We start from the raw sequence: 20968 nt of genomic DNA, 5'->3' as shown, positions 1-20968 counted from the left end.
CTCTTTTTCTGATTTTCATTTGGGTATGGGACATTTTGGACATGAAAATAGGTAACACTGAATTCAATCAATAATGCCACTTTCTATCTCCATAAAGCTCAATGAATTTAGTGGTTTATACTTTAAACCATATTTTAAATAAAAAATTAAAATCAGACACACTGTGTGATAGGTTTTCAATACCAAGTGGGAAATAACTGAAATCACAGTAATAATCTGTTTCCTCTCTTTTACTTTTCAATGTTTTTTAAAGCAATTGTCCAGTAACCATGTGGTAATGTGGATGCAGTTTCATGACTACTTCATGACACAACAGATATGATTTGAAGACATTTTGGGTTGACAAGCATTTAAATTTTCAGTTTTTAAAGTGAACATTTATTTGCATAAAATGCTATTTTTTACATCTACACCCAAAATTCCCTTTTCCTTTTTTCCCTCATGAATACAGCACTACATGAAAAATAACTCATATTAAGTTTTTAGGTCCAGCTTAAGCACCATAAGAACTATGGGTTAAAATATTAGCGAAAAAACCTTGGGAATACATCACTTCTAAACACACTGTTACATGACTTTGAACATGCAGCACTATTATACCAAAGTCTGTAAGGAAATAAATGCTGTCTTTGGCAGGCTGCCTCAAACAAATCTACAAGTTTTCAAAACATATTTAAGATGTTACTGATCTTTAAAAGCTTTCATTGCTTTTCTGCAGTTATATGTGTAGCTAAAGTTCCTCACACTAGCTTTAGATCAGTTTACATTGCTGCTTTTGGTGATTGCAAGACTTATTTAAAATAACTTATAGAGAGCACCAGGGATTTCTTCTACTATAAATAGCAGAAAATTACAGCAAAGTCAAATTCAGCCATGACTTAGGATGCAAAATATATGTGGTCCTAAGACTGGACAAGATGTGCATTAAGGAAATTACTAAAACATTGCTTACAAGTCCACACCTTTTTCTCTGTGTGTGTGCACACAACAGAGGAGAGAGAGATGTATTTTCTGGACAAGTCACCTACCTTTTAAGAAACTACAAAAGCAGATATTTTGAGCTCCAAGATCTAACTTCCTTTCAAGACAGACATTTACCCTTAATAGCCCAGTAATGCAAAAGCCTAAAAAGAACAGATTATGATTCTTTTATGACTGTCACAAATATATCAGGAGTCAAATTCTGCTTTGTAACAAGACAAATATCTCCCTCATGTCCATTTAGTGCCCCTGAGTATCCACAAAGAACAGGAGATGTTTAATACACAGATACAATGTCAGACAGCACAGCATGTAACTCCCAGCCATTTTGAAGTTTGAGTGTTTTGGATGACATTATCTGAGAAGGTGGCCTGAAAGTCCTTGGGCCCACTGGCATACTAAAATTAGACACAGAGTTGGGAAAGCAAAGCATTTGTCCTCCTTAAAACCACAGTGAAGGAAAAGCAGCGCTGGGCACAGTGACTCACTGGCTATTGCATGTTATCTGTTTCTCAGGCTAAGAATACCACCAGAGTACAAGACATGTTCAGTTCCTGGGAATAATACTGAAGTACGTCTGTTAGCCAATTAAGGACTTCTATGAATGTACAAAAATGCATGGCAGTCATTTCTTTGCTGTACTGACTGAAAACTTGCAATAAATTTGGAAGAATGTTAAGAGGACTAACACTGCCTTATGAGAAACGCCAGCCCTTTACTAACACAGCATGATTTACAAGCTATGATGTGCTAATAAAAAGCCAGCAGCTCATACAACTTTCATTCATCATATCACAGAAAATTATCTGCCCAAAGTTACTGTAACACACTGTGTTCTGAAGGTGGACCATAAAATTCCAAACTGCACCACACTACTGAATTGCTGCTTTTCTTTAGATAGACACTATTCTTTTCTTCTCAAAACAATACTCTTTAGGGTCAAGGTCTGTGACCACTCACATTTTTTGTACACATAGATGAGTGGATGGCAAAGATTTATAGCTACCTTTAGAGTATTCCAAGAACAATTAGTAGTTCAGCCATATGGAAAACAAGGTAATGGGACTGTACTCTGTACTCAAACTTAGTTGAGGATTTTACTGTTCAAAAGCACAATTCCATACCAATAAATATTCGTATTCTGATTTAAGCTTCTATGTAATAATTAAAAATTATTTTACAACTCCTTGACTTCTCTTCAGTAGTCCATCTTCAACCAAGTGTTTCACTGAATACCAAAGCACCAGCAGTTCTAAACCATTAGTTTTCCAAAATATTTTACATAGGATGCAGTCCTTCCCTTTGCTCCTTTCCAAAGGCCACATAAGGTACAGTGAAATGGGACAGTCTCAGCATTTTTTCCCACCGTGTCAAGTGACAGATCAAGAGTCATGACATGACATGTCAAGAGACATTGCATGTCATCTGGAGGGATATATTACTCAGAGCAGTGAATTGCTGCTGTGAATTGTAGGCTAAGCCATGGGAGCAGTAGACTTACCCCTGTTTAGATCTCCCTGCTTTGTGCATCCCCAGAGCAGTAGCATGAGATGCTCCAATTCTGCAGCAAGAAAACCTAGCACCACCCTGCTGAGGAAGCTGCAGCCTTCCCAGGTAAACTGCAACTGTTCCTCTAACTGCCCTTAGATAACCAACTCTCTAAGCAGAGGAATGGATCACTTGTGAGAGACAGGAGTACACCTCTCAGAGCAATACATGAAGGGCAGGTGCTGAGGGGAGGGAGCTGGAAGGAGGAGAATTCACCCTGGCAGCCACAAGCTCCTACAGCTCTTTTTTAATTCTACACCACAGAAATCATCCCAAAGTTACTTCGTTCCCTGACTCAGGTTCTCCCCAGGTATCTTCTTCTAGCTCACATCCTCTTATTTGTTGTTATTGCCAAGCCCTACTCCCAGGTCAGAGCAGAGCTGAAGGAAAAGCAGCACAGACTGCTCTGCAGGCAGCCTTTGCCAGTCACAGGCCAAAGCTGATTGCAGGACTCACCCAGATCATGCACAGTAACAGCAGCAGCATTGTCAGGTAATGACTGCATCAAATTCTGAGTCAGTTCTCATACCTGTGACATGTTTTTGCTTATAAAATAAGCATAACCTATAACCCTCATTCAGCTACAATAATGCAGAGGCATATCTTGCACATAATCTACCTGAGAGAGCTGTTTCCAAGAGATTGCTTTTAATAACATAGGAAAAAGCATTCTATTTTCAAACTGGGACTTTTGGAGCAAGTCAGCTGTCAGAAATCTCTGAATTCACACTCAGGCAGAAAAGGATTGCAGTTGCTGCTGCATATGCCATTTCCCTCCTGAAATCCTGATACACATAAATTAGGGAAGTTGTATGCTCAACCATACAGATTCAAGGGTAGCTGAACAAAAATGGTTAACATATAAAGGGAGAAAGACTTGTGAAGAAGAAATGAAAGCATCTTCATCAGGTTAGCACACTCTTATATAAACAAGCACTTGGACTAAATGTGCTCCACAGAGAAAAAAAAGATGAGATGTTATCTTTACAGCTGCCTGGCAAAGGTGTAAGAGTGACAGTAGGAAAGATACATTTCTGTCCTAGAAAGGCACAGAAGACAAAAAAGAAAAAGAAAAAAAGGATCCTTTTTCCTCCAGGGACAGGAGAGGCAGGATACTCTTGCTGGAGAGGGAAGTGTTGCACATGGACAGAGAACATAGCAGATGCTCAAGCTCAAGTCCATTTAAAGGAACAGTGCCATGGTAAAGAGCAGAGGACAGTGGAAAAAAGTGGTTTCATAGTTAATACAATGATTCTTTGACAAATTGTATGTTATGTATTGTATATTCTAGAAACTCAAAACTTAATAATATTTCATGCTGTTACACAAATTAAGTGTATCATAATAAGTTAGTAAGTTGCCCTGAAAAATATTCTTCTGGCCTAGATTATATGCAGGTATTTTTTAACAAATCCCTCTCTAATTTCCCTGGTTTTCCCCTCCAGACTACTCACAAGTGACCTCTGCCTTTTATGAACCTTCACTTAATGTCTTGATGCAATTGGAAAGTTTTTAATCTCTAAATAGTAATTGTATGTCATTAGACCCCACCCCCTTTTTCCCCCCCAAACAGTAAGTATCACAGAAAAAGGTTTGATAAATCTGATCAAAAAAGAGCAAGGAGAGTCAAATTCAAACTGAAAGTAAGGTAGTGCAATTTGAGAATCTATTCCAAACAAGACAGTGAGATTCTTCAACCTAGTTTGGATCATACCAGTAACTTTGAAATCACAATAGTGTGCCCTTAGAAAAAAGAGACTAGATTGCATATGCTCATTTTAAATTATTTAATCTGATATATTTAGTCTCTCAGAATGGTAGAATCACCTGCTATAAAATACTCTATGTTCCACACATCACTCAGTGTACTGTTTGCAATGAGAACTTCCTTCCTTCTAAGCAATTGTGATACTACTGGTGCCCAGTTTGAAAAGCTCCATGGGTTATACATGTGTTTAACTTTACATACATGAACAGAAAACAAGACTTCAGATCTTAAGCCATGGTACATATGACCAGACCTCTCAAAGACAGCTAACATCCTACATACCTAGGTGAAAGGCTACAAAAATGGATTGTCAGGGTAATTTCCTGAATTCTTTGGGTACAGATAAGTACTCACTCATCAACAGTGAGCTGGAATATTTTAGAACAGATTTTCAAACTAGCAGACTGCTTTCCTCTGAGCCCATTAGAGCAATTTACTCAGTGCTGTCACAAGTGTCTGCAAATGCAGAGGAGCTGGAAGGAAACCCACAAAGCTTCTGACATAAGGAGCTTTCACAGTGAAATGGAGACACACTGGAGATACAGTTACAGGACTGGGCAGGTGACCACAGAGATGGAAGGTCAACATCACAGTGCTGCAATCCCCACTCTTCACTTAGCTGGAAAATCAAATTAACAAAAATTTCACAGAAACAGGTAAAAGAAAGATGTTAACATATGGTCTTCAGAGCATTGACCTAGAAAACATCTGAGCTCTGGGATTTTTCAATCTAATATTTAAATCAATTATCCCTAGATCTTAGAGTATGGAAGTCTGGACACACCATAGTGAGGGGTGTGTAATTTATTGCAGTTATGCAAACCTATAATCTACTGTTGATCTGGAATTAAGATATAAAATTCAGATTCAAAATGAGATTAATAGAGAAAAATGCCTTTTTCAGGACCCTTCTCAGCAAGATAATAACAATTTTCAGTAATGGAACTGCAGAACTAAAAGTCTCCTACCTTTTCATGATTTTTAATATATGGCCTTATAAAATGTATGTTGAAGTGTTCCTGCCACAAACAAGAACAATTTGGTGGCAAGTTCTCTCTTGCAGAGAAATTCTATATGCAAAAAGTAGTCTTCATTTTGAGGCTTGATATGTCAAAGTGACAAGCTTGTTTTTAAAAGGCTATCTGTCAGCTGGCTTAAAATTGCATGTAATTAGGGCTTGGTTCAAAATATTCTGAAGTCAAATGAAGTCTATTAATTTAAACATCCTTCATTCCCACCACCAAAGAGATATGATATTTATTAAGCAGCTCTTTCAGATCATACAGAGTTCTCAGATGTCTGATTTGCTAAATGGACAGGTACAAGCTACAAAGGAATCCAAACAGCATGATTTAGACCACTTTTTTCAAATCATGCAGTCCTGTAAAACAACTGTCCGAACTAGTTTATCCAAATGGCCAGCATTTCCATTTCCCTAAGCCACCAAGGAAAATGACCAAGCCAAGCTACAGAGCATTGTTTTAAATGGCTGGAGTCCAGCCAGGAAAAGACCCTTCAGTGCCAGCTCCAAGGCTGCAACATGCAGTGGCACAGAGCCCCAGGAGCTTTGCAGCGTTTTACTTTGGTCTTCTCCTGACTTAGCACTTCACAGCTTTGGATTGAATTTTTTTATTGTTTAATATCACAAAACATCTATGAAATTATAAGTATAGAGTGCCTGATTCAGACAACAGGAAATGAATTGGAAGCTGTTAAAATGGTGGAAGTTTCACATCAAAGTTTCACAGGCATTAATCACTTCCTACTCACAAAATACAGAGACCACAACTGAGCATAGAAGCAATTTTTTAAATTTCAGTGTTGTCTTGAAGTAACATTGCTTCTTTTTTCATTCATCCATTTTCCAAAATGAAACTTCAAAACACTGGCCAAATTTGAATCAATGTCAAATCTTTCAAATCTGAAGATTGATTTTCTGTTTAAAAAATGACTTTCAAAGTGACTTTCATAGCAGAGCACACAATGTGACTATCTGTTAGCTCATTCTCACCCTTCAAAAGCCCTTTCCAATGTGATAACATATTTCAGATTGCTAGCAAATTGAGTACTATAGAGTTTCATAGTTATGGTTTGTATATTGAACAAGGACCATCAAAGAAAGTGAGACCAAATTAGAAAAGTACAAAAAGGTCAAGGTTTGAATCTTTTACTTGTTCAGTGAAACATTGAAAATATATTAATTGACAAGGCAAGAGAAAAGAATCTACATGACTTAAAAATCAATAATGCAAAAATAAAATGCTGTGAACTTTAAATAAACATTATTTAGCATTCAAAATGGCAAGGAAAAATATTGACAAAATAGCTCAAACAAGCAAGTGTAACAATGCTTTTGTACAGTAAAATCTAAGTTTCAGAAAATACATATCTCTGCCTTGCTGCTAAAAAAAATCAGCTTTCATGTTCTACTCTCTGCCAGCAAAAAGCTGAGACAATACATAGAGCTTGTTCACCACTTCACTAAGTGTCAATAGCACCATAAATCTGACAGCAGAACATCTCACTAACTCTGGAATATAAAGTGTTCCTACCTCCTGATCACAGTAAGTTCTACTGAACACTGCTGAATGGAAGCCAATCTCTATTTATTATAGAACCATTATATACAACCATTTTTAATATTTCAAATATATATATATATATATATATGAAATGGTTTTATATAAATATATTATATACAACCATTCCACCTTCATTTAAACCAGCATTGGTGTGCTTAGGCATTTCCAACACACCATTAGAGCCTCAGCCCCATCAGCTGTGCAAGCCACAGCTGAGTAGCCAGATACCCATGGCCACAGGAGGGCTGGAGCCCTGTCCCCTCAAATGAAGCATTCCCCTGAGCCAAACAGCACAAGGATGTTGGTTTGCTTTGTGCTGAGGACTGAGGCCAGGAAGCCACACTCACTGAGGGACTCACACTCTCTGTGGTGAGAGAGCCATGGCCTTCAATGAATGGAACAGAGATGACAACATCCCATAATGATCCTGTGTCATAGTAATATTGAAGTGTGACATCAACATTGTGGGTTTGGTAGGGGAAAAGGTAAACAAGAGAGAGTTAAATGAGGAATTTGAGTTGTGCCACCTGTGGGAGCATCTCTGCTCTTCTTCTGACTTTGCAGTATGCCATCCATGCACATCATCACAGCCCATCAACACACACCAACAGCTACCAGGCAGAGCTTCAAATTGTGTACACCACACACTAATCACTGCTGGAATTATACTACTCCTTTCTTTTTCTATCATTCACTTCTCAAAAGATTTATTTCTCTAGTAAGAGCTAGAGGCCTTAGGGATCTACCAGATAGGACAATTTAACATTTCACATATAGCAGCAGAGCTGTCTTAGCATAAAAAGCACTGATCCTTTAATGAAGCTGATATGTTTGCAGTGATTCATTATATTATAAATAGACCTTGGGGAGAGATTTGCTAAGGATCTTGGGGAAGAAAAAAAAAGATAAAAAGATATCTTTAGACCATTCCCCCTCACACATCATATTCTCCCCTCCCTTGCTTCAAGCTGGCAGCATTGACTTAGTGTGAAAACAACCTCAAGCTCAGGAACACAAGAACACAAATATGGTTAAATTCATTTCTACAGAGTTCTGTGTATCACAAGAGACACACTTCAGCCCTGTGCTGGTCTGCATAATTTCGTCTCATATTTTACAAGCCTGCAATTCATAGATTCTTTTCAGCATCACTAGACATGGGCTGCAATCCTCTCACACGGCCCATGACAACTCTGATTGAAGATTACATCATCCTAATTCACATGCTGCCACATAACATTGTTTTCTAGTTTAACAACAAGGGTGACACTCCCACAGCAGTCTGAAATTTAAATTGGCAGACATTAGCCTGTAGTTTCAGCATCAGATGTGCAAATGTTAAGACAATAATCAGGTCTTGAATAAATCACCAAAAAAAAGTTTCTTGCAATCAGAAGAAACATTTATTCAAAGCTTTCTTGACCATGAAAGTACAGGAAAGGTGCTCTTATATGATCACCAAGTTCTTAATCACATTATCTTGACATTTTCAACTATGAAATCATTTGCTCAGCTCCACAGCAATACCTGTATGCTTGTATGAGTGTTGGTAGATCTCTAACATTTTATTGACTCTCATGTACTTCTACTCTGAAAAGAACAAGTGACAGTCAGAAATATTCACAGCTGGCCTACAATATCACTGAGGCTACTGCAGCCAACACTCAGTGCTAGTAAGAGATTGCAAACAGCTGATAAATGAACCAGAAACGCCAGCAGCTATAAAACATTTCACAAAAACATGCTTTCCTCCCCACAGTTTAGTACTTGGGGCTCAGTGGGGTACCACTGATTTGAAAATATTTTTGCACATAAAAACAGGAGAACATCAAGCAGTTTCAAAAGGATGAGAGCCCTCAGAAGCTTCTTTAAATTAATTGACCTGATTTATAGAAATTCCTTTAAAAGGCTGGATTGGCTCCAAACCCTTTGTATCACACTATTTTATCCATTGTAGCGGATCTAAATAGAGTAACTATCCTCATTGGCAGTGAGATGAGACTCCATTATTCTACTATAGGAATATTTTGTGCAAATACTGCTCACCTGTAGAGAAATACAGTAGGTAGTCACAAAGCCTAGAAAAATAATGTCTTAAATATTGATCCTGAATGTAATACTTTGAATATCTAAAATAAGAGAGAAAAGTGAAGTGTACGAGACTTTATACACCCTAGCTTTAAGTTTTACTTAAATCATGAGGATAGCCTACAAAAAAAGCAATTTCCTGGGATTTGCTTGAACTCATGGGATAAGGATAATGTATTTTCTGAATAAGTACAGCATTACTGAGGTAACCCTGTAGTATTCAGTAGTTTATTTATTGAGTAATCATGCACCACCTCTGAGCTGCAGAGCCCATACTGACAACAGCACCAGAGCTTTTTAATGTAGTTTAAAATAGTTCCAAAACCAGAGGAGAAAACTGCCCTAAGCACAACTATTGCCTCCATTGCTTTAATCACAGCAGAAGCCGTGTTCCAAGTTTGGAACAATATCACAGTTAGTCTTGTCCTCATCCATCTTGGTCAAGTCCAAAAAGCTACATTTAAGAGATTGTGGCATGCGTGTATTACTTTTTTTCTTCCCCTTTTAATTTTAATTAAAAAAAAATTGTTGGTTTAAGATTAAGAGCTAAGAGCTGCACTTGAAAAGTATTCTGAAATTAAAGTCCTCAACTAGAGGCTGGAGGAGTGAGATATTCTATTCATTTAGCAAGGCTCAATTTTATTTTCCATTGCTTAAATCTTATATTTCTTAAAGGTGCATTCATAATGAAAAATAAATGCATAAACTTATATAGTCAAATGCATGCTGGCTGCAAAGCTAACTGCTTTTCAAATATTCAAAAGAAACAAATAAATTAATTTCTTATTATGATATAGCAACATACATCACTGCCAGCCAAAACAAAACATGACTGGGAACTGAGCCACATACTTTTTTTTTTTTATCATATTATCCTAGGCAGAAAATTATGAAGTTTATTCTTTTGTACTTCTGACTCTCTCAGACATATCATGCCCTTCACACTGTAGAAGAATTTATGTAGCCAGAGAGTAGCATACTTGCCTTATAACCACAGATAAGGAAAAAGGAAATGCACCAAACTGAGTCAAAGGTATTTTTAAATCTAAAGGTATGGAAATAGTACAATACACCTAATAAGTAAAACAGTAAATCTTTCAGAAAAAGTTTCATGCAAAGTGTCAATACAGATGAGAATGGAGACGATCACAACTGACATCCAAATAGAAAAAAAGGATAATAAACTGGCATTCATTGTTGGCCATTGATGCAGAACTCTGAATATTACTTGACAAATATGACATTTCTTCCCAATTCTTTTAGCTCCTTTGATTGCTCAAAGGAAGAAAAAGCTTTCTTCAGGAAATTTCCTAGTCCCATCATTCTGAAGACACATAGAAAAATGACAAAATTTTTCTCAAGTCCATAATGTAAATGAGATCAAGCATACAGGATTTTCTCTGTAACCTAGTGAAGTAAATACAGATATTTCTATTGAGCTTTTTGGACTTTATATCATGATGTTTCAGTTCCAGGACAGACCTGCTGGTGACACAATTCAGAATTATAATTAAGACTCTGGTCTCATCCACATCAAAACTAGAGTCCACTTAAATCAAACTTTCACCACAGTAGAAATTACAACTCAAACTTACTGAGTTGCCTCCAAATTTCTCTCCTTCTTGTCAAAGAATACAAGGTTCAAGTATCACTTTCAGAATTGTTTGGATGTCTAGAGGTAGGACTTCATATTCCACAGCTCATGCAGGATTCACATGTTTAGAAACCGGGATTCCTGTGCAGGTGATATACAGATACACTGCCACAGAAAATGCTTCATGCTGCTCTCCACAAGTACATTTTGTCCAACTAACAGCTCACAATTTACTGCATTCAGTAGATGCTCCTGAATCTAGTTCTCTGTTATAAGGAAAGATCAACTGCAAGCTCTCAAGGATGGATCAGAAAAAGCATAAAAAATATAGAAAAGGAACAAGAATCCTGGAAAAATAATTCATTGCAAAATATATGTGGTGGACAGAATGCATGAGCATTCAAACTGAAGGCAATGGATTTCAATTAACATAGTCTGCAGTAGAGTCATAGTGAAAAAAAAACCACAAACAAAATGAACCTTTGCAGCAGCATGTGACAGGGTGATATACCAAATTTTTCTGCATACAATTACTGATAGTGCAAAACGTTTATTTATCATGGATTTTGCTGACAAGATTACATACTGCAGAATACACAGTCATACCAAGACCTCCCACTGATATTGAAACAGATTTTAAATAATTCTGCAGTAGAAGTAGCAAAATGAAATCACTTACCGTTAGTATTGCATTGCTGGAACTATCTGAGGAGTCAGCTCTCCAGAAACAGGTTTTTCTATCAATAATTGACAGCAGATACAGTTTCAGGCAGTAATACACCAGGGAAAGACCGGCTGCAGCAGCAGCTCCTTCCCATTTAGCCTGTCTCTAGCACTTTTTAGATCTCTTTCTTAACCCTTTCTAGGTATTTTCTCCCTGTGTTTTGGGTGGCAAGACAAAGGCACGATATATGCTATAAGAAAAGAATGCATGATTTCCCACTTTACTTAGTGACAAGAGTTGTGGGAAGAAAGTCAGTAGGATTTAGTCATAACAATAAGCTAAAAAGAAGTACAATCTAAAAACAGAAAATGACTCAGTGACTGGAAAGAGATATAACAGGGATATGAGCTACTGTAACCAGGACAGTGGTTTCTCCAAATGTAGAATTAAGAGGTCAAGAACACAAGGCACTGGTATAGAAGGCTAAAGAAGTTAATAATTTGCAATAAGAAAAAAGATTCTCATTCTCTTCCAGGCTTGGATCTGTGAGATCTGAGCTTTGAAATCAAACCTACCTGGTTTCAGTGAAGCCAGCATTACAACCTTATAGATCAATTTTTAAACCAAATGGAATATTAAGTGTAGTAATGGAAAGAGAAAAGGTACATCCTTTACTGGAATAGCTGTTTCTGTAGTATTCTGAAACAATTCCTACTCCTCAAATGAGGTTGTTTTCTTTTACAATGTCAATTTATACCAATAAGAAATTGTTTTCTGACATCACTTCAAAATATGGCTTTTCTTTGTCATATTATTCTTTTACATTAAGAAAAGATTGCTCTGATTTGACAGCTCAGTACACTTTAATGGACATGGGCCACAAAGGATATCTGACAATAAAAGGTTTGGAAAGTTCCTTTGTTCAAACGGATTACTCTTCCCTTACAGAATAAAATAAACAAACAACGGCCACCAAAAAAGAACAACCATGGAAGAAAACTGGAGGTACCAAGTGCACTCCATTGTTTTGCATTAGTTTTACAGGAGTCAGGCCCATGCGACGTGCCAGACAAGACTGACTGCACCACTAGTGCCATACCTACCCTACAAGGATGTGATGCTTTAAGTTTTAGCTTTCATATTATCCAGATTCTGTGCTGCATTAGTATATAACTCTGAACTTCACATAAAGGGTTAGCAAGTTCTTCTCACAGCTTAGTTAAATAAAACAATCCTTTTCCAGCCCAAAAATTATAAACAACAGCAAATTGAGAACAATCTGGGAGGATGAGACTTCATAACCTAAAGCTGTAATTGGACAATTAGCCCAAATATGTGAATGGATCAAAACTTATAAAAGTGTGAAAATGTGTCATCTGTTATCCCTCTTGAGTGTAGCCTTGGCCAGACTCTTGTACTGCCCAAGGTGTATCCTTGGAAGGCCTTTTTAATAAATACCTACTTTATTCCTTTGGCACTGTCTAGCCTCCTCTCTAGGTAGCCTCTCTAGGCATCAGATGAAGTATCATGATAGAGTCTAGTGAGATGGGAAGGGATATATTCACATAAAGTAGCCAAATGCCAGCCTTTGGAAATCAAATGCAGGTAGAATACAGCTGGGGAGCAGTGTGCAAAGGCTACAGTGTATGTAAAAGACATTTCCCCTTACTTCCCACCCTCCTAATTTGCAAATGATAGGAACAGAAGCTCTCTCTGAACAACAGAGAATGTCTCTTGCTTGCCCATTCTCGAGAAGGATGAAGGCCCCTACTTCAGTCATACTGGCCAGGTACACCTTCCAAAATTGAAGAAATGACTCAAGGACTTCGAAACTATAGGAAATTATAGGAGAAAACTTAGTGCAGCCACCTGAGATGCAATTTCATGTGGAAGAATAGAACAGGGAGTGAAATCCGGACATCTCTCCTGAAGTCTCTTCCCACAGATGACTTTTCCCCATGGCTCCTCACACTGTCTTGGTTCCAGGTGTCATACATGCAGCTGTTGCAGAAACTCAGCTTCAACTGTACTATTAATCTGTTACCCTCAAACAACTGGAACTGAATTATGTATGTATATCCTAGGACTGAGACTTTTTATTTATCAAGGAAACTAAATGGTGTGTCAACTATCTGTGTAAAACCTTCCCAAACACACATTCACAAGAATAGATTTTTTTTATTTTAATTTCTAATAAATTTTATTTCATTTTCCCATAAAATATCAAAGACTTGCTTCCTCTATGTGCTTGTATTCCTGAGTGTTGCTTTTGGCAAAAAGGCCACAATGTCCTTTCATTTTCTCTTCATACCTAGAGGCAACAGAACAAAGTAATATATAGGCTTTTTTAATTGACTGCTCGGGGTCATTAACTGCATAATTTCTCAACTGATGTCCAGACTTTCAAATCTAACTCTTTTTTTATTGCTCCCTTACTTGTCTTCCATTTCTGCACTTGTGGATGCTGCTCTGGGTCAATATTTGTCACTGTCTAAGCTGAGTTGCCACCTAAGCACCACGCTGCCACTCGCTCCCTTCCCCACCACCTCAATCTCCCAGCATGGCTGAGAGAATCAGAATCAGAATAAGAAAAGTCATGGCTTGAGATAAAGACAGTTTTATGGGGAAAGCAAGAGCTGCATGCACAGGAAAAGTAAACCAGGAATTCATGAACCACTTCCCATGGGCAGGCAGGCACTGAACCATCCCCAGGAACCAGGGCTGCATCACGAGTAACAGTTCTTTGGGAAGACAAAAGGCACCACTCCAAACATCCCTCCCTTGCTCCTTCTTCTCCCCTCTTTATTTGCCAAGTATGGTTGTCACGTGCTCTGGGATAGCCCTTTGGTGGGCTGGGATCTGCTGTCCCAGCTGTGTCCCCTCTCAGTTTCCCAAGCATCCCCAGTCTCCATGGCAGTACAAGAAGCAGAAAAGGCCTTGGCTCAATGTCAGCCCTGCTCAGCAATAACAAAACATCTCTTATCAACACAATTTTCAACACAAATGCAAAATGTAGCCCCAAACTATGTACTGTGAAGAAAATTAACATTTTCCCAGCCAAAACCACCACAATATCCTACAAGACTCCCAACTCTGTGCATGTGAAACAAGTTTGGCTTGAAACAGCACTGGTTCCTGTAACTCCATACTTTATTTTATTCACTGCATAGCTCCTTTCCATCCTCAGAACATTATTTTCAGTAAATGCTCCCATTTCTTAAGTGGCACAAAATGTACCAAACTCATGTTCTCAGATCATTCTTGCTCATTTTTAGAAAAAAAAAATCTTTTTATTCAAATTAATGCCTAATTGTTAATGCTCACTGGTAATTTATAGTCTTTCAAAGACTTCAAGTTGACATTAAAAATTAGGATAATATTATATCCCTCTAAAAAGCCCCATGAAATAAAATGTAATTCAAAGGGTAGTTTTTTCTGGGTGAGTAAATTGCACACCTTTGAGATTTCTTTCGCCAATAATTCACATGAAGTGTTTTTGCATGTTTCTCTCACCTTCCACAAAACCAAGATAAGCTTGGAAGGATAAAACACTATTAGAAATTCACAGAAATTTCATGTTCAATGAACACTAAACACTTGACAACCACCCACAAAAGCATAGAAAGCACAGTCTTCTATCACATAGCTCTATTTTATATTTTTCAAGGGAAGTTCATGCTGAGCAAGCACATAAACATGATTTCCCCAACAAATCAATATTCAGTCCACTTGTTTTTTGCGGTCATAACCAGTATCAAGATCTTTGCCCCTTCACCTGCAACAATTCAGTATTAAGCATCTGATTTCATTTTCTCATGCTATATTCCAGTGCTTCCACTGCACCCTATAGGGATATAACTGTGTTGGTTTTCAAGTGCTAAAAATAAAACAAACACATGTCAACCCAAGGACAAAGTTGAAAGGAAACATACTTTAATGTAACCAAAGAAGAATATATTTAGCATTTTGCTACTAAGCAAGGATGAAAATAAACATGTCAACACATTGCTGTGTCTAACTGTGAAACCCACACCCTACTCAACTCGTTCTGCAGCATTTATTATACATGAAAAGTGGATTTAGCCTTCATTTCTTTATTTGAAGAGTGACTGTTAGTACTCTGTTACTACTCCTGGCCATAAAGGCTCCTGAACTGCAGTGTAAAGCACTTCCATCCTTTTAGGCAGTCAGTTTTTCTATCAATTAACAGTAATGTAGCCATCTAAGGTGCATTTGGACAGTGGTGCATATTAAACTTCAATCTGGAATCCTTCCAAAACCAAATACAAGCATAAATGGGAAGTGGCATGACACTCACTCCACTCCAGAAAGTAAAAAGTGATCCCTAAATCAGAATGTTTGCTTCTGTCTTTCTTTCATTTTTGTTAATTTGGGCTCTCTGTAAAGCAGTACTGTTCCTCTGTCCCCAAAAATGAATGTTCATAAAAACCCCATGTGATCATACTTATTAATACTGCCTTTGAAACAATATGGATCTGTATTTTAACATTTTCAATTTTCTGAACTTGAACACTGGGAAAAAAAATAGTACAATTGCATATAGTGGTCTTAATTTTGGAGATCCTGTATTCTGATTAAAACTGATATTGAAAGCAAGACCCATTATGTCTGCTTTACTTAACCTTTCAAAACACAAAGCCAAAAATTTATTCTAATACATTAGAGGTTGTTTTTGGGCATATGGAATTCAATGTTGGTAAATGAGTATAAACTAATGAGGTAGAGTTATGAAACCATATTGTACAGTTGTATGAACACTTCAGTGAGAAGGCAAGGAGGGAAACTGGGAAATGCTCCTAGCAAAAAGCTATTATTTAACCCCTACAGAACCCGTAGGTTCTTGCCTTCACTGCCATGAACAAGAGGATTCAGTAGACTGGGGCACTATAGAATCTCCTGGTGTCAAAGATTCTGGCTCCAAGGGGTTGCAATCCTGGAAAAGGAACATTTGCTCTAATGCCCACCAGGTTCCAAGGCTGACTCCTTCAGAATGTCACATTTTTGCTCACATATCCATACAATATCAAATTATTCTTTTACCCATCAGTGTAGTAGACATCAACAAACTCCATTCTAAATTTAAAAATACATTAGTATTTTAAATATTAATGTTTAAAAGGTTCACTGTTCTGGTAAACTTTCCAGGAAGCTCATAATGTTTGCAAAAGGAGTAGTTGCAAAGTATCATTCTGGCAGGACTTTAGGTAAGCATTAATGGATCTCTAAAGAGCTCCTCGTGCTTAATAAGGGCCATTTGACTTCCATCAGTAGGATTCAAATGGCCCCAATTAACTTCTAGGTATGTAGAAAATAAAAATTAATCGAGTGCTAAGTGTTCTGAAGTTCACAAGGGAAAAACAAAATCCAGCTAAAATGCTCCAGTATGAATGCTGTGGCACTTACAGTGAGATTCTAGCTTTGACAGTCTGTATTCACCTTTCCAAATAAAATAAACTCCCTCTTTCAAACAAATCCAAACTATTCCTTTCCCACTCAGACCATTGTAGAGTCACTGTGTCAACTATGGTGATGGAAATACCTCATCAAAAAGACTGGCAAGCATTCATCTTTGTTGTCAGGGACTGATACAAGGCCTATGAAAAAAATTCTGTGTCATCATGGTTTAGGATTGCCCCAAAAGCCACAGCACTTCAAGGCAGTAATAACACTTGGAATTTTCTGAAGATTTGTGCAAACATATAGAAGTGAGAAATTAGCATTGTCAGTTTCTACAAGATATCTTCACACTGGTAAATTGTAGCACAAAATTTAAAAAACATTAGTAACTCATAGAAAAAAATTACCTTGCAACATGCTGCCATGTGAATTTTTTAAGACAGGTGCTTTGTAAAAGTAGGTGCAGGGTAGCTTAGATGATGTTATCTATTTCTCTATTTCAGACATTAAGGTTTCATTTCAATTTCTTGTTACATAAGGATTTACAGACTTAGATTAATGTGTTCTCAATTAGTATAAGACATCTGCAAGTAGCTAGTAAATGCAAAAATACTCCTTAACACAACATTAAAATATAGGCAAGGAAAAAAATGGGGGAAAAAAGCACAGAACCTTAGAAAATGTGGATGTACAAGAAATTTGCCATATGTATCCTACAGAGACTTTCAAAATGTATAATAAATATCCATGGATGGAGATTCAAAATCAAATCATACTTCAGTCATTCTTGATGTTGACAATTCAGAGTGAGCACATTCAGCAGTTGGCATCAGTGTGCCACATTTCACCTTCAAAATTCTATTTATGGCCCTCATAACCAACATACAGCATTAGAAACATCTTAGTGAAAAATCCTAACTATACAAAAAAATGCAAAATGGCTTTGTGTCTGACTACTTCTTGGTCACTTAATCTCCCAGTTCTTCAGAACTGTCCACAACTAAATCTATGATGCCAATTTACCACTATCAGCTTTGGAAGAACTTGGGAACAAATTTTATTTTGATTGCAAATCAAAGCTTCATATTACTAAAATGACTGCTAGATCACTGGAATAATTACCTAATAACTGCTGACAGGCTTGATCTCCTGGCCTCTTCTAACACTCCAAAAGTGCTGGGTAGATCCCTTTGGAAATATGTGGAATGTATCCAAAACATCAGAAATCTAGAATAGGGGTGTTTTTCTAAAGAAAAAAAAATTAAAAAAAAAAATAAATAAACCTGACAACTATTTTTCTATACTTTCTTGCATAATATGGTGAATACCTGCAAGTAAAACCATATTTTGTCATTATAAATGAAGTCACATATTCTGTAATAAATACCTCATGTAGTTTTCTGAAGCTTTGTAACATTTTTCTCCAGAGAATCTTGCTTCAGAAGTAATAGCTCCATATGTCATCATAGACATTACATATACTCACCACACAGGAAAACCACAGCATAATAAATACCTGCTTCGCTGTTTTTGTTTGTTTGTTTGAACTATCATTAGTTCAAACAATAACATGTCTTATTTCTACAAAAACCCCCATTGCAGCACTTAAAACAGGGGTAAAAGCTTCTGCAGATGCCAAGTCACTGTATATTTTGAGATACTTTGCAGTATTTGGGGGACAACCAATTCCCACAGAGCAAAGTACTTCAAATCATTCCTGTGTGAAAAGAACCAGCAGGATTTCTCTGAATATTATTTAGATAGGTATTAGCACTCTGGTTAATTAATGAGAGATTTAGACAGAAAAGTATACTGAACTAGGGGTGGGTGGGATGTGTGTGTCTTGGTGGTTTAGAGGGAGCTTAAGAAGGAATAAAGTCTAATTTTGGTACTCAAACTGCAAATAAGAAAGGCACAAAAGCGATCAATACTGAGACCTTAAGTCAGTTTCACAGATTTCAGCAGTACGTTCAAATTCCAGCATCAATTGCTTTTCCGTTTTGCTTACAATTATGTGTGCTTTCAGCAGCAGAAATTCAAAAAGATCCCACAGATTACGGGCTTCAAGCTAAGCACAGAGAGCATAGGAAGATATCTGACTTGCATCTCCAGAGATTTAACTTGTTCTACATTTCAGACTCCACTGGGTACCACTGCCAAAAGACGATCCCATTTTAACCTTAACTGCTTCTGAAGAGACCTGGCCGTACATGCGATACGACCCGCACAGACGATGGGCTTGGCATGCAAAAATTGGGGGGGAGGGGGGCGAGAAGAGAAAATTAATACCTTTAATCCTGGAATGCCTCCTGCTTCCCTATTCCTGACACTGCGACAACACGCGCAGTCATCCTCCCTCCCTGCGCGAGGGCTGCCCGCTGCATTGGGGAAACTTCCCGAGGGGCCGCTGCCCGCGCTCCCGCCGCACCTGCCCGCGGCCCCGGGCGGACAGCGCTGCCCCGTCTGCCCGGGGCACCGGGGGAGCGGCGGGGCTGCCGGCACTTCCCCGCGCTCCCGCCCCGCAGCATCGCCCCGAGCCGGCGGCAGGTCCCGCTCCGGCAGCCGCCGGTCGCCCGGCACCCCCGCACCCCCCGGCCGGACACGGCTTCCCCTTCCCGCCGGCGATGCTGAATCACGGCGGGCCGCCGCTCCGCCGCCTCCCCGAGCGCGGGGGTGGCAGCCTGTGCCCCGCCGCCGCAGGAGGAGGAGGAGGAGGAGGTGTCGCGCCCCGCCGGCCCCTCACCCTGCCCTCACCTGCCGGGGCGCGGGCGGGCGGTCCTGCAGCGTTCCGGTGCTCGCGGGCGGCGCGTGCTGCGCCTCACGGGCGGCGCGATGCCGGGCGGGGCGATGCCGGGCGGGGCGAGCCCGGGCGGCAGCATCCGCGCCGGGCACGGGCGGGAGGAGGAGCGGGAGGTTACGGCGGCGAGCCGGGACAAACCATTCCCTGCGAGGGGGCACCGCCGGCGGCCGGGCGGCCGGGCGGGGCGGGGAGCGCGGGCCCTCCCACACAGGTACGTGCGAGGTTCGCCCCCGAGGGGCGTCGGGCGGCGGACGCGGAGCGGCGCGGCGGGCGCGGGCGGCGCTGCCGGTCCGCCGGTGCCCCCCCCGCTCGCGGTGGGAGCGGCCCGCGCTGTCTCGCTGCCCGAGGACGCGAGCGGACCCGGCGGCCACGCGGGCAGCGCCCGGAGCGGCCAGCGGCCGCCGGGAGGAGCGAGGCGGGCCGTGCCGCCCTCAAGGCTGCCTGCGGCCGTCTCCCTTCGGCCCCGCCGAGCCGCGGGACCCATGGCCGGCTCCGGCTGCCGGGAAGCGCCTTAGCAATCCTGCGGAGCGCTCCCCGTGGATGCCCCGAGCGCGCCCCAGGGGCCGTGAGGCGCGGGGAGCGGAGCCTCCCCCCCACCCTCGGGGCGCGTGGGGCCGGGGCGGGTGGAGGCGCCTGCGGACCTGGAGCCGCCGGCGCTTCCCCGGCCACGGCCCGGCACCTGCCCCATCCACAGAGCCGTGCCTCCTGCCCGCGGCTCCGAACAGGGTTTTTTTCCTCTTCCCCTTTGGAACCGTTGCCAAATGTTTTGCTCCCGTGCGCACAATCGCTGTTTGGCACTCTGAAAGAGCCATTTCGGGCTTTTCCTGAAACTGCATCCTCGCATAAAGGCACGTGACCCAATCAGATAAATGCAATAAAGATTGAAAAAATAGAGAAACGCTTGCCAAACAAAATTTTTTAGGAATTTTTCAGAAGAATAAAAAGTTTGACAAAAAAAGAATATTTACAGAATAAATCATAAAACATCAACTGAAATTTAGTCAAGTATCTCAGTAGATTATGTAGTGTCCTCTGTATTTATCAAGGTTAGGAGCCCAGTTCATAAGCAGTGGATATCACCATGGCATTTTATTTTGTCTGCATTATGTTTGTCATGGAGCTAACAGTAATCTTTTATTAACTTCTGGTTTATTAATTGATGATCTTACATTGTTCATCCTATTACATTCTTACATCACACATTCCTCACTACTACATACCTTTAAAATCAATTCCAGTCTAGTCTTTTCTGCACAATCTCTTGCCTAAATTAAGGTCTTCCTTATGTCTACAAATTAACGTCTACAACTACATCTTCAAGGCAGTTAGAAATAAATCTGTTCAGTAGGCTTAGCTTCAGGTTTTCTATTTCTTGGTCAGAAATAACTGAAAAAAAGTTGATAATGTTAAATGATAATGAAAATTTAATTGCAACTTGGTCAGCATTAAGTTTTTTTTTTTACTCTCTTTTAACATCTTTTGAGGTAAACTGATACTTTAATAGGAACAGATTGTGGGCTTCTTG

At 39.7% G+C, this 20968-nt stretch overlaps 1 protein-coding gene across 7 annotated transcripts in view; it reads right to left on the bottom strand.

The window, feature by feature from the left end:
• Positions 1-19482, bottom strand: part of TTLL7 (tubulin tyrosine ligase like 7) — a 65048-nt gene extending 45566 nt beyond the window's left edge. For 3 of the 7 annotated variants that reach the window (XR_010029011.1, XM_063165826.1, XM_063165827.1), the window contains exon 1: positions 17766-17889. The gene's annotated coding sequence lies outside the window, so the exon portion shown is untranslated. Of the gene's footprint in view, positions 1-11240; positions 11306-17765; positions 17890-18932; positions 18954-19397 lie in introns of those variants that run through there. The other 4 variants (XM_063165823.1, XM_063165822.1, XM_063165825.1 and 1 more) reach the window with 4 other exon arrangements.
• Positions 19483-20968: the final 1486 nt, after the last annotated feature.

Source organism: Melospiza melodia, chromosome 11 (assembly GCF_035770615.1).
Source record: "Melospiza melodia melodia isolate bMelMel2 chromosome 11, bMelMel2.pri, whole genome shotgun sequence".
Classification (NCBI taxonomy): domain Eukaryota; kingdom Metazoa; phylum Chordata; class Aves; order Passeriformes; family Passerellidae; genus Melospiza; species Melospiza melodia.
The sequence above is the reverse complement of the archived record's forward strand: the minus strand, read 5'-3'. Positions and strand labels throughout refer to the sequence as shown.